Here is a 14,186-nt window from a genome sequence, read left to right as displayed (position 1 = left end):
CTGACATTTATCAGTAGAACATGGTAAAAGTAAAAAATGTAAAGATGATCGGGGTATGAAATTATAACTGCTTTGACAGTCCTTTCACAGCTCCTTCCAAGGGTATTTCTGGTCACTCCTGTAGCTGACCCTGCAAAGGTCACCCTGTTTTTGTGGCTGGAGTTGGGTTTTGTGGCACACTATTGTGAAAGGTGAAAATGGACCCACATCACCATGAATCTCCCATGGTTTCAGTAAATTAACATGGTGATCATGTAGGGAGGGAAAAGTAGTGCAGTTGGCAGATGACAGCATTAGAGGTCTGGGCATTTATTTTAGACATAGAAGATCTAGCAGACTTGTCTCTAACCCTCACATATTCACAGAGTCTGACCCCCCAAACGGAGTTGAGACCAAAACAAAAATATATTCTCTTTCCTAGTTGTATATATCCAAAGCAGGGTTTTTGTTTGTTTGTTTGTTTTGTTTTGTTTTGTTTTTGAGGCAAAACAAACGAAAACCCTCCTTGGATCATCCTGCCACTATTCCCTGTTGAGGCATGTTTAATCGAAATGTGCCTCTGGGCAAGGGATGTCAATGTGGACTTTCAACCTGGTAGGAGGCAAACTTCAGCCCAACATACCCTGTTATGAAGAGTAATGGGTAGATTTGGGCTTGAGCTCCAACAACAATCTTCAAACCAGGTGTTTGATTCTGACTGGAGTGTTGAGCTGTGTTCTAAAGAGATGACTGAAACCAGAACGTTAAGAATTTTCAGCAAGTCTCCCTTACCGGGGGATGGAGAAGTGACTGAGGAGGTAAAGTGCTTTGCTGTGCAGCAAGAAGACCTGAGCCAGTATCTAGCACCTATGTGAAAACCCCACAGCCGGGGAAGCAAGAACCAAAGGATCCCTGTGTTTTGCTAACCAGCCAGGCTAGCCAACTGATAAGCTCTGGAGAGAAACCCTGTCTCAAAAAAATGAGGTAAGGGGACTGAAAAGATGGCTCAGCATTTAAGGACACTTGCTGAGCAATCAAGAGCACTGGAGTCCAGGTCTCAGCACTCACATTACAAGCTGGGCACCCTGAGCATGTGGCAGGATATTTAATCCCATCGTGAACCCCAAGATTGTGAGCTGTAGCAACCTGTTTCTTGTGGGACTCTTTTATCAAAGTTGAAGTCTGGCATTTCTGGATAGCCTCTGAGCTCCCTATAAGATGGCAGACTTCCTTTCTCAGCTGGGTTTTCTCTCTGCCTAATCTGGGAAACCCCAGATCTTTCTTCCTTTTCTTTATTTTATTTTTTATTTATTACAATTTATTCACTTTGTATCCCAGCTGTAGCCCCCTACCTCACCCCCTTTCTATCTCACACTCCCTCCCTCATCTCCTCCCATGCCCCTCTCCAGTCCACTGATAGGGGAGGTCATCCTCCCCTTCCATCTGACCTTAGCCTATCAAGTCTTATCAGGACTGGCTGCATTGTCTTCCTCTGTGGCCAGGTAAGGCTGCCCCTCCCCCTCAGGTGGAGGTAATCAAACTGCCAGCCACTGAGTTCATGTCAGAGACAGTCCCTGTTCCCCTTACTAGGGACCCATTTGGAGACTGAGCTGCCATGGGCTACATCTGTGCAGGGGTTCTAGGTTATCTGAAACTCTAGATCTTCTAAAGAAAGTCAGGGAGATTAAAGCCCTCAGGGAGATTACAAGCTGAACCCTTTTCTGATAGGAAACCCATTCACCAAGCACCTGGGAATTCCTAGAAATACCTCACCCTACGCTAATGAGTTATCTTGATGTCTTGGCTTTCAATCAATGGCCCTTAACCATATCTGGGGTTCTTCCCCTACCCATAGGATAATTACATACTACTTTCCCCCTTCTTATGATAACTTGATATGTAAATCAAGTTATCCCTAGCACTTCTTGTCCAACTGAATTAAACACATTCACCCTCAAAACCCCTCCTATTGCCCAAGGTTTATAAGTCCCTGATTTCACAAGAAATAAATGTACTGCATGCTACCATCAGCTTTTCACCCTTGACGGTCTGAGATTCATCATTTATTCTACGGAAGGAAGGGCTTCCCTTCTCCCTGAAAATTTGCAGCTGAACCCCAGGGGCTTAGCTGCCAGCCAGGCCACCATAGCTGCCTTCGTCACCACTAGAGCCTGCAAGGCTACCGTGAGCCCAGTGCTGACTACCAGCAAAGCACCACCTGGGGCTTTGTTTCACTGGTCCTGCCTTTCAGCCTGTTGGGCCCTCAGCCTCTCCAGACAAGTGTTTCTGCTGTGAGCTGACCAGGCAACTGGCTTGTATACTCACCCCTGCCATTAATACAGCGGCTTAACCAAAGGGCTGTAACACTATTGTATCATCACAGGCTTTTGGAACTCCCCAGTTCCCAGTGCTGTCTGATACCAATACCAGCAATCCCATTTAAAAGAGAAGTGGAAAACTCACTTCTGCCTCCCCTGGTGAGACCTGGAGGCTTGCCTAGCACAAGGACCTCACCCTGTGTGCTTTAGCCATTCCTGAGAGAAACGTAACCTTTGATCTCAAGGTTCCCCTGTCCCAATCCGGAAGCCAACAGCTCAGTCTCTGAGCCTAAACCTTTCTGTTTTTTGTGGTGTAGCTCAGCCCTAGCACACACCTTTTTTCCAAGAGCTTTTTGTAAACAGGATTAAATAAAGATAACCCTAGGTCAAGAAGCAGAACAAGCAACCAGATTAACAGGAAGTGAACATGTGAAAAAAAATCATAGAGAGTGAAAGTCTGGAGGACAGATGAGAGAAACACAGGAACCAGAAAGGAGAGACAATGAGTTCAAGGGTATTTAAGACAGTGGGGAGAGGGAGGAAGGGCTTTTATCTTCTGGGACTTGAGTTGAGTAGGAAGGGTTTTTTTCCTTCTGGGACATCCAATGAGTAGGAAGGTCAACTAGGTGCTTTCTAAGCCTCTCTGAGCCAGCATCTAGCTCCTGAGTCTTTATTGGTAAAATCAAACAATTGGGATTTTGTATTCAAAACAAGACCATGCCTAAAACTTCAGGTCAGAGAAAGGAAGAGCTCTGCAGCTTCCTGGCTTCCAGCCCAGCTGATAAAACACAAGCCCCAGTTTCAGGGACAGACCCTGCCTCAAGGAATAGGTACAGAGTGATAGAGGAGGACTTGCACTGGTGCATTCACTCATACAGACACAAACACACAAATAAATACATATTTTTTTTTAATAAGGAGAATCAATTGTGTCAATCTCAGGCTGGCTGCTGTATGCACACACACACACACACACAAATCAATATTTTTAAAAAATAATTTTTGTTTCTCAATATTCATGATGGTGAACACAGCTCAGAGCTGTTGCATAACGCTTGACTTTATTATTTGTGCATTTATAACCATTGTTACTGGGATATATCTGTGGGTCAGATATTTTGAGGCATTTTTACTGTGTTGTGTTAATTTCAAAATAGCTTCAGATATAATTCAGTAAATTAGATTCTTTAGAAACAACATCTAGGAGGAGAAGAGGGGGTTAAAATATATAGCAAAATCACATGAAAGTTTATGCATAGAAAAAGGAGATAGTATTTCTTAAAAGTTTCACTAGGGGACTGGAGCAATGGCTCCGGAGTTTTAAGATCACATACTGCTCTGGCAGAGGACCCAAGTTTGGTGCCCAGTACCCATGTCAGGCAACTTGCAACTGCCTGTACCTCTAGCCCAGGGAACATAACACCTCTGGCCTTCATGGGTACCCAAACTCACATGCATACACACACACACACATACACACACACACACACACACACTTAGAAATCATAAAAATATCAATCAATTCTGTTTCACCAGATCTTTTAGAACCTTCAAGTCAGAAGATCATACACAGAAGCCAAAGTTAACAGAAAGCAATCGAAAAACATCAATTTACTTTCTAGGGCTGCCAGAGAGAGTCAAATTCCACAAGCTGGATGGTTTAAGATAACAGACATTTACTCTCTGGATTATGGGGGTGGGGGTGGGGCTACAAGTGGTTCAAAGATCAAGGTGTTGGCAGGCTTGTGTCTTCCTGGGATAGCGTCTGATACTGGCCAGAAATCCTCCGGTATCCATGGCTTGCAGCTATATCACCACAGCCTCTTCCCCGGCTGTCACAACCCTTACTCTGTGGCTGTTTCATCTCTCGCCCCACATAAAAGCTCAGATCTAGTTGGTATGACTTCAGCTAATTTAATGGTTGCACCTGCAAAGTCCCCTTCTCCAAACACAGCACCTTCAGGCACACCAAAAATCATAAATCGTACACTCCAGGAGTCTAAGCTTGAAAGATCCCCGAAGGGTATCTTCCGTCAGAGAGACCCCCCTCCCAAGGAACAACGAGGCCATTCGGATGCAAACAGCAAGAGGCTTTTATTTTGATACACGAGTACTCGGGGCGGAAAGTCACTCGGAGAACTTTGCGCGCCCCCTAGGTAGGAAGCTGGGGTTTTTATAGGGTTTTAGAGCAGAAGCACTGCTACAGAAGCGAGAAGCATGGTTACAGGGGGCTGATTGGTACATTTACATGAGACCACGATTTGTGTCAAAGTTTGGCAGGGACACCAAGATTCCAGAACTGGGTGGTCAAAAAGGGTCATGATGACCACCCCCTTAACGTGGCCACCTGTTATTTTGTTTTTCCCTATCTCAGCTGGAACAATCTCTGACAGATATCCCATGAGGGTAGTCACAACAAGTTGTTTTTAGCTCAACAGGGGCAGCCTGACCACAGATATCCCAAGTGGGTGACACAGCTAGGTTTCTCAGTAATTTTCCAGTTTCTCATCTGGCCTTCAGAGTTTTACAAAACAGTGGTGGTGTCTCACAAAATGGCGTTAGCTATGTTTAACTTAGGGTGAGGCTGGGGTCTTTCAAGCTGAGCCCAAAAGAGGGTGTCCAAAGCATTCTTCCTTTCCCTGAGTCATCTTAGTGTGGTTGTCCTATGGGTCCTAAATATTTTGGTGTACATTTCTTAATAAGAAGAGTACCCTCTAAAACAACCAGAGCTTCCCGCCCCCCCAAAAAAACCCAAGAATTTAACACTGATACACATTCCCATCTTACACATGAAACTCTGCTCGACTTTTTCAAATTGTCCCAGTAAAGGTGTCATAAACAAAAAGTCTCTTCCCCACCTTCATGACCTAGGATTCAATTCTTGACTGTTTAATTGCTGTGTTTCTTTGATCTCTTTCAAGCTGGAAAAATCCCCAGCTTTCCCCTTTCTAATAATTTTGACCTTTTGACCTTATTTTTATTTTATTTTATTTTTTTGAGTACAGGCTAGTAACTTTGCCGTGTCTTTTAATTTGCCTTTGTCTGACATTGAATCAAGATTCAAACAAAGCCATATGTCTTTGGCAGGAATCCTGCAGAAGGATGCTGTGTTTCTCTCGGTGTAGCGTATCGGGAAATTCATGGTGATTGTTTTTCCCATTACTAGCATACTCATTTGGTTTAAAATGACACACGTTGGGTTTCTCCACTATAACTTTTAAATAATTAATAAGCAACTGGTAAGCAATTTGTGGGGAGATACTTGGAGGCTCTGTAAACATACAGCTCCTCACCAAACTCTTACCCACTGATTTTAGCATCCATTCCATAGATTTTTTTTTTTGCCTGAATCATTTATGAATACAAAATAGTGGTTTCAGACTTAATCATTCCTCCTACATCAGCTAGTATTCTCCTTGCAGTGGAGAGTAACCCTTTTCATTTGCTTATACTAATAGGAACACATGGATCATTATTTCCTGGGTTCTACTGCATTACTGTTGTCTCTGGGATTTTATACTGGACTCCCCTAAGTTCTCTGACCATTGTCCATCTTTGTTGAATTAATCCATACAAGACACCCAGAGAACAGAGGACAAGACATGTGGCATTTATAACTCAGCGTTTATTAAAGTGAGGTATTCTCAAGGAAGAAAGTGGTCAGTGGCTAAAGGTACCATTGTGCCAACTTAAGAATTTTAGGTAGGTTTTATACTATTTCTTAACGTGTTTGTAGAGTATTTTATGATTGACAGTCCTCTTTGCAGTAAGGACTTATTTATTTATTTAAGGATTTTTTATTTTTTATTTATTATAATTATTTTTATTTATTTATTTACATACCTGTGTATGTGAGTGTAGATGCCTGAGTTTACCAAACTCAAGCATCAAATGTCCTAGACCTGGATTACAAGTGATCCTGAACCACCCATTGTGCCTGTAAGGAACGAAATTCAGGTCCTCTTCAGTGCTCTTTACCACTGAGCCATCTCTCCAGCCCCTCGTTTGGGTTAGCTCTTGATGGAGAGGAGACTAGCTTAGCTTTGTTCTTTTCCAGATAGTAGCTCATGAACTCTTAGGCAGTTTGGAAAGTCATATCTCTACCAAAGACCAAAGATATAGCTGGGATCTCATTGTTTTAGAGGTCTGATGATGATAAGAGCGGAGTCCATCCACAACATGTAAGCTTACTAATGTTGACTAGGTGCCAAGTGCTATTCTTTCCCTGCCACTTCTGGTCAGGAAAAGTCCATTCTTGCTGCACTTAACATCCTCCTACCTCTCTTTGATGACTCGCTTACTTTCTGATACAGTAAGATGTCCAGGACTTAAGATTTTCCTGCCTCACACAATAGAATTATCTATTTCTCCACTGAGCCATGCATTATGAAATTGAGGAACAGTATTTTGGAATTTTGATTTAGGTGCTATAATTCACTTCTGGGCCTTTCCCTGAAGACATAAATAGGAAATATGTGTATGGACATACAGATACAAGTAAGTATATGTATACGTATATGTATATATCCAACTCTATATTTAGCTATCCAATAGATCTATTGGATAGATCTGTTGATCTGTAAATAGGTAAAAAGATAATATAGTGGACATAATTCTAAAGGCTGCCTTCCCTAAGATTTTCGTTTCTTGTTATTTAATCAAATATTAATGAAGGTATTACTACAAGGAGAGATTTTATAAGTATAGTTAATCTCCTATTTCTTTATGTCTTTATTTATTTGTCTTTGAGACATGGTCTTGGTTTGTGGCCCCAGCAGCTCTAGAACAAGCACTCCTTGTACCACCATGCTTGGCTTCATTTGCTCCTGAGAGAAATTATTCAGACAGGCTCAGGCTCCTTAAGTTCTTTAAAAGCAATCTTTATCATCAGGGAACAGGAGGAAACTCAGATATTTGAAGCACGAGAGCTATAACACACTGTTGCTGGCTGAAAAGGGGACTTAAGGAGCTTGTAATGACCTCGACTCATGACCAAAAGGAAAACACAGGTCTCAGTCCTACCACCACGAGTACCTAAAGCCACCAACAACCCAAATGAGCTTGGAAGTGTGTTTACCAGGGCCTCCAGATAGGAAGGCAGTCTTAGAGACACCTTGGCTCCAGCCTCAGGGTAGACTGCCATAGAGTCCTGCCACCAAATTCCCTTGGATTCTGTGAAAAATGAATTAATCTCAACGAGTGCTACACAACTTGTTACAGCAGCAATAGAAAACAAATACAGATGGGCATTGATGTAAATATATAAATCTATACATTTCCATTATAGATATGTCATTCTCGATGAGCCCTGTGATAGTGAGTATATTATTATCAACTTGACAGGAGGTAGAATCACCTAAGGGACGAAGTTCATTTGCAGGTACGCTTGTGAGGGACTATCTAGATAGCTTCCCATCTCGGCCTGTCTGTAAGAGATTATCTTTATCGAGGTGGGAACATATGCCCAGTGTGGGTACTTCTATTCCGTGGGCTTGGGTCTCACATTGAATAAAAAGGAATAAATCAAACTGAAAGTAGCTCTTACATCTCTCTCTTCTTCCTGACTGGGGATACAATTCCTGTCCAGAGGTTCCAAGGCTTTTCCCCCATGGCGTCCCCACCAGAATGGTATATAGCCTTAAACTGTGAGCTAAAATAAACTCTCTCTTTTATTTTTATTTCATTTATCTTAAATTTATTTTGTATAATTTATTCAGTTTACATCCCAACTGTAGCCCTCTCTCTCTCTTTCTCTCTCTTGTCTCCTCCCACTTCCGCCCTGCCTCTCTCTTCCCCTCATCCCTCTCCCCTAGTCCTCAGAAAGAGGAGCTTTCCTCCCCTACCATCTGACCCCAGCCTATCAAGTCTCATTAGGACTGCCTGCATCCTCTTCCTCTGTATCCTGACAAGGCCTGCCTTCTCCCCTCTACCCCTCTCCCAACTAGGGGGAAGTGATCAAAGAGCTGGCAACAAAGTCCATATCAGAGACAGCCTCTGCTCTTCTTACTAGGGACCTCACATGGAGCCTGAGATTCTCATCTGCTACATCTGAGCAGGGAGTCAAGGTCCTCTCCGTGCATGATCTTTGGTTGGTGCATCAGTCTTTACAGGCTCCAGAGTCCAGATTTAATCTCCAACAAACCAAAAAAATCAAAATAAAAATGGGATATAGAACTAAACAGAGAATTCTCAGCAGAGGAATATGAAATGGCAGAGGTATGTTAAAAGAAATGCTCAGCATCCTTAGTCATCACGGAAATGCAAATCAAACAAGTCTGAGTTTCCATCTTACACCCATCAGAATGGCTAAGATCAAAAACTCAAGTGACAACACATGCTGGCAAGGATGTAGCGAAAGGGGAACACTCCTCCATTGCCAGTGAGAGTGCAAATTTGTAAAACCACTTTGGAAATAAATCTGGCACTTTCTCAGAAAATTCAGAATAGCGCTACCTCAAGACCTCGCTATACCACTCCTAGGCATATACCCAAAAGATGCTCCACCATACAAGGACATTTGCTCAACTATGTTCATAGCAGCTTCGTGATAGCGAGAATCTGGAAACAACTTAGACGTCCCTCAACCAAAGAATGGATACAGAAATTGTGGTACATTTACACAATGGAATACTACTCAGGTAGTAAAAACAAGGAAATCATGAAATTTGCAGGCAAATGGATGGAACTAAAAAAGATCATCTAGAGTGAGGTAACCCAGAAGCAGAAAGACATGCATGGTATATACTCACTTATAAGCAGATATTAGCCATATAATACAGGATAAACATACTACAATCCACAGACCTAAAGAAGCTAAATAACAAAGAGGACCCTAGGGAGGATGTAACTTGTCATTCAGAAGTGCAAATAGAATAGACACTGGAAGCAGATAAAGAAAGGGAACTGGACAGGAGCCTACCATAGGTGTCCTCTGAAAGGCCCCACCCAGCAGGGGATTGAGGCAGGTGTTAAGACTCACAGCCAAACTTTGGGCAGAGCACAGGGAGTTGTAGGAAAGATTTGGGGAATAAGGGACATGAGCTCCAAAGAAGACCAACAGAGCCAATAAACCCTTTCTTAAGTTTTCAGGTATTTTGTCACAGAAAGAAATAACTAATACACTAACATAAGCCCTTTTCCTTTATGATAGTGAAGTGGGATAGAGAAAGCGGTGGGGGTTGGTCCCAGAGGAACCAGATTTGGGATTTGGAATTGGAATTTATAGCTCTGCCCACTAACTTCCTGGAAGGGGAAGGGTGCTGAAGATTGAGTGCAGTCACCAGGGACTAATGATTTGCTCTAGCCTGCTTATTTTATGAAGCCTCTATATAGACCCTAAACAATAGGGTTTGAGGAACTTCTAGATTCAGCAAAGGGCTGAGACGGCTTGGGAACTCTGCCTACCCTCGCCTCTTGCTCTTAGAATCTCTTCCATTTGGATGCTTAAGTAAGGCCCTTTATAATAAACTAGTACCAGTAAGCCAAAAGCTTCACAGAGATGGGTGAGTCTTAAACTTGAGAAAGAGGAGGACTAGCGAGGAGGAAGAGGCGGCAGTCGTAGGACCAACCCCCTCCCTGTTTGTAGCCATTCAGTTAGAAGGATAGATGGCTCCCTGGAACCCAAAATTGGCACCTGAAGTGCGGACAATCTTGTGGGACCAAATTCTTAACCTTTGCATCTGCACTAATTCTGCTAATTCTAGGATAATTAATGCCAGAACTGGATTGTAGAACACAGCTAGCGTCCAGAGAATTGGAAAATTGGTTGGTATGAGACAAACTCTTACACATGTGGTATCAGAAGCCTATGCGTTGAGAGATCAACCCTTGTGTTTATTTAAGCACACATCCCCTACATAGTTCGTTTTTAGCCAGATGTTGTAAAAGGAAAATGCTCCATTTAGGAAAATGTAAAACATAATCACTTTTAATTATAGACACAGAATACATAGAATTTGTTTTGTCGTCTATTAGGAAAATACCTCGTCCCACAACCATAAATTTGGCTGAGAAACAAGGACAAAATAATTGTATATTCACCTCTGTCTTTCAATGAAGACAGAAAGAGCTTTCCATTTCAAATTTGTTTTGTTTTGTACCACACGTGGGTTAATTAGATAAAACCATGTCATGTGCCAGTTTCAATCAGCCTGAAAATAATCAGAAAACCAGGTTTGGCATAGTTTACGCTGTTTTGGCTCAGACAGACAAAGCACAAAATGCAGATTGGCTCCAGGAAACAACGTGTGTGTGCTCCTGCCAGCTCTTCTTCCAGGGGATTATCTGTAGCTGGCACCCAAGCAGCTGATGCTGCTCTGGGTGACCATTGGACACACCTACGAGGCACAGACACCCATTTTCTCCCATCAGACAGTGGCCATCTCCATGGAGGGCACTTTACCATCTTTGACATAGGCCCAAACTGGCTAGCCAGTTATCTGCTGTCATTAACTGGAAAAAAAAAAAATAAAAGCTAATTAAAAATATGAACGCATTTTTGTTTGGTTTATCCCCTACTGCCTTTCTTTGGGTTCATTTCTTACATTTTTAAAAAATCCCATGCAAGATTATCCATGAAACCACCCCAACAGCTATATTTTCTTGTTGTCGTCAGTTTCCCCAAAACACTAGAGGGACAAAGGCAAGGAATTTCACTGTCTTCCTACATTAATGTAGAATCGGCAGTATTCTAGGAGATGAATGTCTTAGCAAGTAGCCAAGCAATAAGAAGAGTAATCATCTTAAAGGCAAATCAGTTCAGCTAGCTAACATCTTTCATTTACTGTTACACGTTTTTCTATGTAAGTGGCGTGGTGTCAATACAGAAAGGATCTGTTGTGGTTTGGATATGAAGCTCCTGATAATCTCACAACCTGATTGCCAGCTGACGGAACTTTACCATCCTGAAAGCTCTTAGTGCATCAATGGGTTAATTCCGTGGTGGGTTACTTACTCCTAGAGTAAGTAAGTCATGGAGAGGGAGCGATTCATGGAAGGATGGATCTTATCTCTAGATCTCTTCTCTCTCTCTCTCTCTCTCTCTCTCTCTCTCTCTCTCTCTGTCAGTTTCTCTCTCCTTCTGGCCACCATGAGCAGCTCTGATCTTCCACAAGCTTCCAGACTTGTTTTTCTACCTCATCACAGTCTAGGAACAGCAGAGTTAAGGGATCAAGGACTGAAACCTTTGTAAATTGTGAGCCAAAATAAACCCTTTCTCTTTTAAGTCTCTCCTACCCCTTCCTCAGGTTCTTTGTGTTAGCGACAAAGTGCTAGCTAACACATCAGGTTACAACTGGATTCAACATTCTGTCATCTTTAAAATAAATTCTAAATACCTTTGTTTATTATATAAAGATGTTTGATATGTAGACTTGGGCATTTTACCGTCCTCATCCATCTTTATTTTCTTATTTATGATTTAAGCTTTGGCAATACTGAGCAACTTGTGTTACTGTCTACATACAATGCTTTTATATGCTCTATGCCCTCAGGTTGGGCTCGTCCTATAATGGAGCGCATCTGGTTCTAGCCCTTCACAGTCACCCTCTTTTCTAGTTTTCCTCAAGCTTTCCTCAGACAATCTTTCCCCTACACTTTGGCCTATAGTACAGCCTATTTATTGAGCAACATAACAGTTGGTGGATAAACTGAGAAAAATCAATTACATCTGGGATCACAATACTAATGATACATACTTTGCACCATTATTTTTAATGTCACATATAAACAGTCATTGTGAGAATTTTGGTTTCTTGAAAAACACAAAAATATTGTAATAAATATGTTTTTATTTTAATCCCAGGTGTGGGCTATGTGGCCGCTTCAGATTGTCCACAGCAGTTGTGATTTACTTCATGCTCTAGCAGGAGTATGATTTTGCCAGCTGCAGATAGTTTCTGCAAGTGTGTGACATCTGGAATTCTGGGGACTCTTCAGAGAGTATATAATTGCTAGAACCCCAAGAACTTGTTGGTTGCATTTGGCTGTGGTTTGTTAAGTAGTTGTGTGCAAAGAAGAAACAAAAAGAAAAGGCAATTAGATATCCTGATGGCAAAGGTCAAACTTGTCCCAAGCAACTCAATACCCCTAATCAGCGGGAACTGGTCTAATTATAACATAGTGTTAGAGGTTGAAAGAGTGAAAAAGGGCAGAAGAAAAAAAAAAGAAATCATAACATAGCCAAAAGTCCAGTGACACGATCTTCCCTCTCCTTCATCATCAAGAAAAAGTTTTAGACATTTCTTTTTATTTTTGACAGAGTCCCATGTAATCCAGGTGTGACCTCAAACTTGCCATGTAGGTGAAGATGACCTTGAATTTTCTGATCCTCCTGCATGCTGGGCAGGCAGTCTACCAACTGAGCTGCAATCCCAGCCCCGAGATGTTTTTCTTTTTACTAAAAATATCACCAATGCTGTGAAAATACAATGCCACAATAGAAACTTTGTACATCACTCCTGTGCTACTTGTCTGCAGAGTGACATCCTTTTATGTGGATGTGGGTCTCAGATTCAGTTATGTCTCAGGTTCACTCACAGTGAGGATAATGGATCCTTTAGGGTTTCTAATTTGTTTTTCTTTAAAATGAAGAGAAAGCAAGATCTTAATGGAAAACTGAGTATAGAACCGCATCCAAATTTTGGATTGAAAATTTTTCATTTTTTTTTTCTTTGCATAGACACTCCTCGGTAGCTTTTGAAGACTGTATGTGTGTGGGTGTGTGGGTGTGTGGGTGTGTGGGTGTGTGGGTGTGTGGGTGTGTAGGGAGGTATCTGTATACCTTGTCATTCACATGTGGAGGCTAGAGGTTGGTGTTGAATGTTTTCCTCTCTTGCTTGCAATGTTGTTTGTTTCCTTTTCCTTTTTTTTTTTAAAGACAGTGTAGTAGTTTGAATGAGAATGCCTCCCATAGACCCAGATGTTTGAATACTTGGTTCCCAGTTGGTGGAACTGCTTGGGAAGGATTAGGAGGTGTGGCCTTTTTGGAGGAGGTGTGCCACTGTAGCTGGGGTTTGGGGTTTCCAATTTCCAGAGCGCCTCTCTGCCTCTCATTTGCAGTTCAAAATGTGAACTCTCAGCTGTTTCTTTTGCCATGCCTAACCCTCTGAAACTGTAAGGCCAGTTAAATGCTTTATTTTAATAATTGTCTTGATCATGTTATTTTGCCACAGAAATAGAAATGAAACAAAACAAAAAACATAAAAAACTAAGACACATAGGATGCAAGGTCTTTTTCTCCCCAAATAATTGGAGACATGCTCCCAAAATATAGATTATCTATACAATATAGATTACCACCTCTAACACAATAATGTGAAAGCATTTACAAATACAAACACAGACATATTACGAAAATATTTACTTCTATTATATTGATTAAAAAACAAAAACAAACAAACAAAAAAAAAACTCTACTTAATCTCATGTCAGGATAGCACAGGAAAAGTTTTAAAAGTTCTCGTTATGCAAAAGGGCGCCAGCAAGGCCGGTGGAGAATTACACACAGCCTCGCATTTCTGAGCCTGGGGTGTCAGAGCCAGAGACCTGGGGTAATTGCAGCAGTCTATTGTCTTCTGGAAATGACAGTGACGCAGCACCTGTGGACTCTCAACCGTAGAGGGGCTTGCCTAAGACCACTCCAATCAATATGCCAATGTGTGTGTGGGGGATTTAATAAGGCTACCCATAGATTAAAAAGCCACAGGGAGTTAATGGCTGCCAAGGGAGGGAGAATCAGCTTTCTCTGGGGACAGCCTCCAGAAAGATGATAAAATGGTCAGTCCTAAACATATGTACATACTGACAACACTAACTGGATTCAGGTGTGTGTGTGTGTGTGTGTGTGTGTGTGTGTGTGTGTGTGTGTAAAATAATGTTAATTCTAGAAGA

Source organism: Psammomys obesus, unplaced genomic scaffold (genome assembly GCF_907164565.1).
Source record: "Psammomys obesus unplaced genomic scaffold, mPsaObe1.curated_primary_1811, whole genome shotgun sequence".
In the NCBI taxonomy this organism is placed as follows: Eukaryota; Metazoa; Chordata; class Mammalia; order Rodentia; family Muridae; genus Psammomys; species Psammomys obesus.
The sequence above is the reverse complement of the archived record's forward strand: the minus strand, read 5'-3'. Positions refer to the sequence as shown.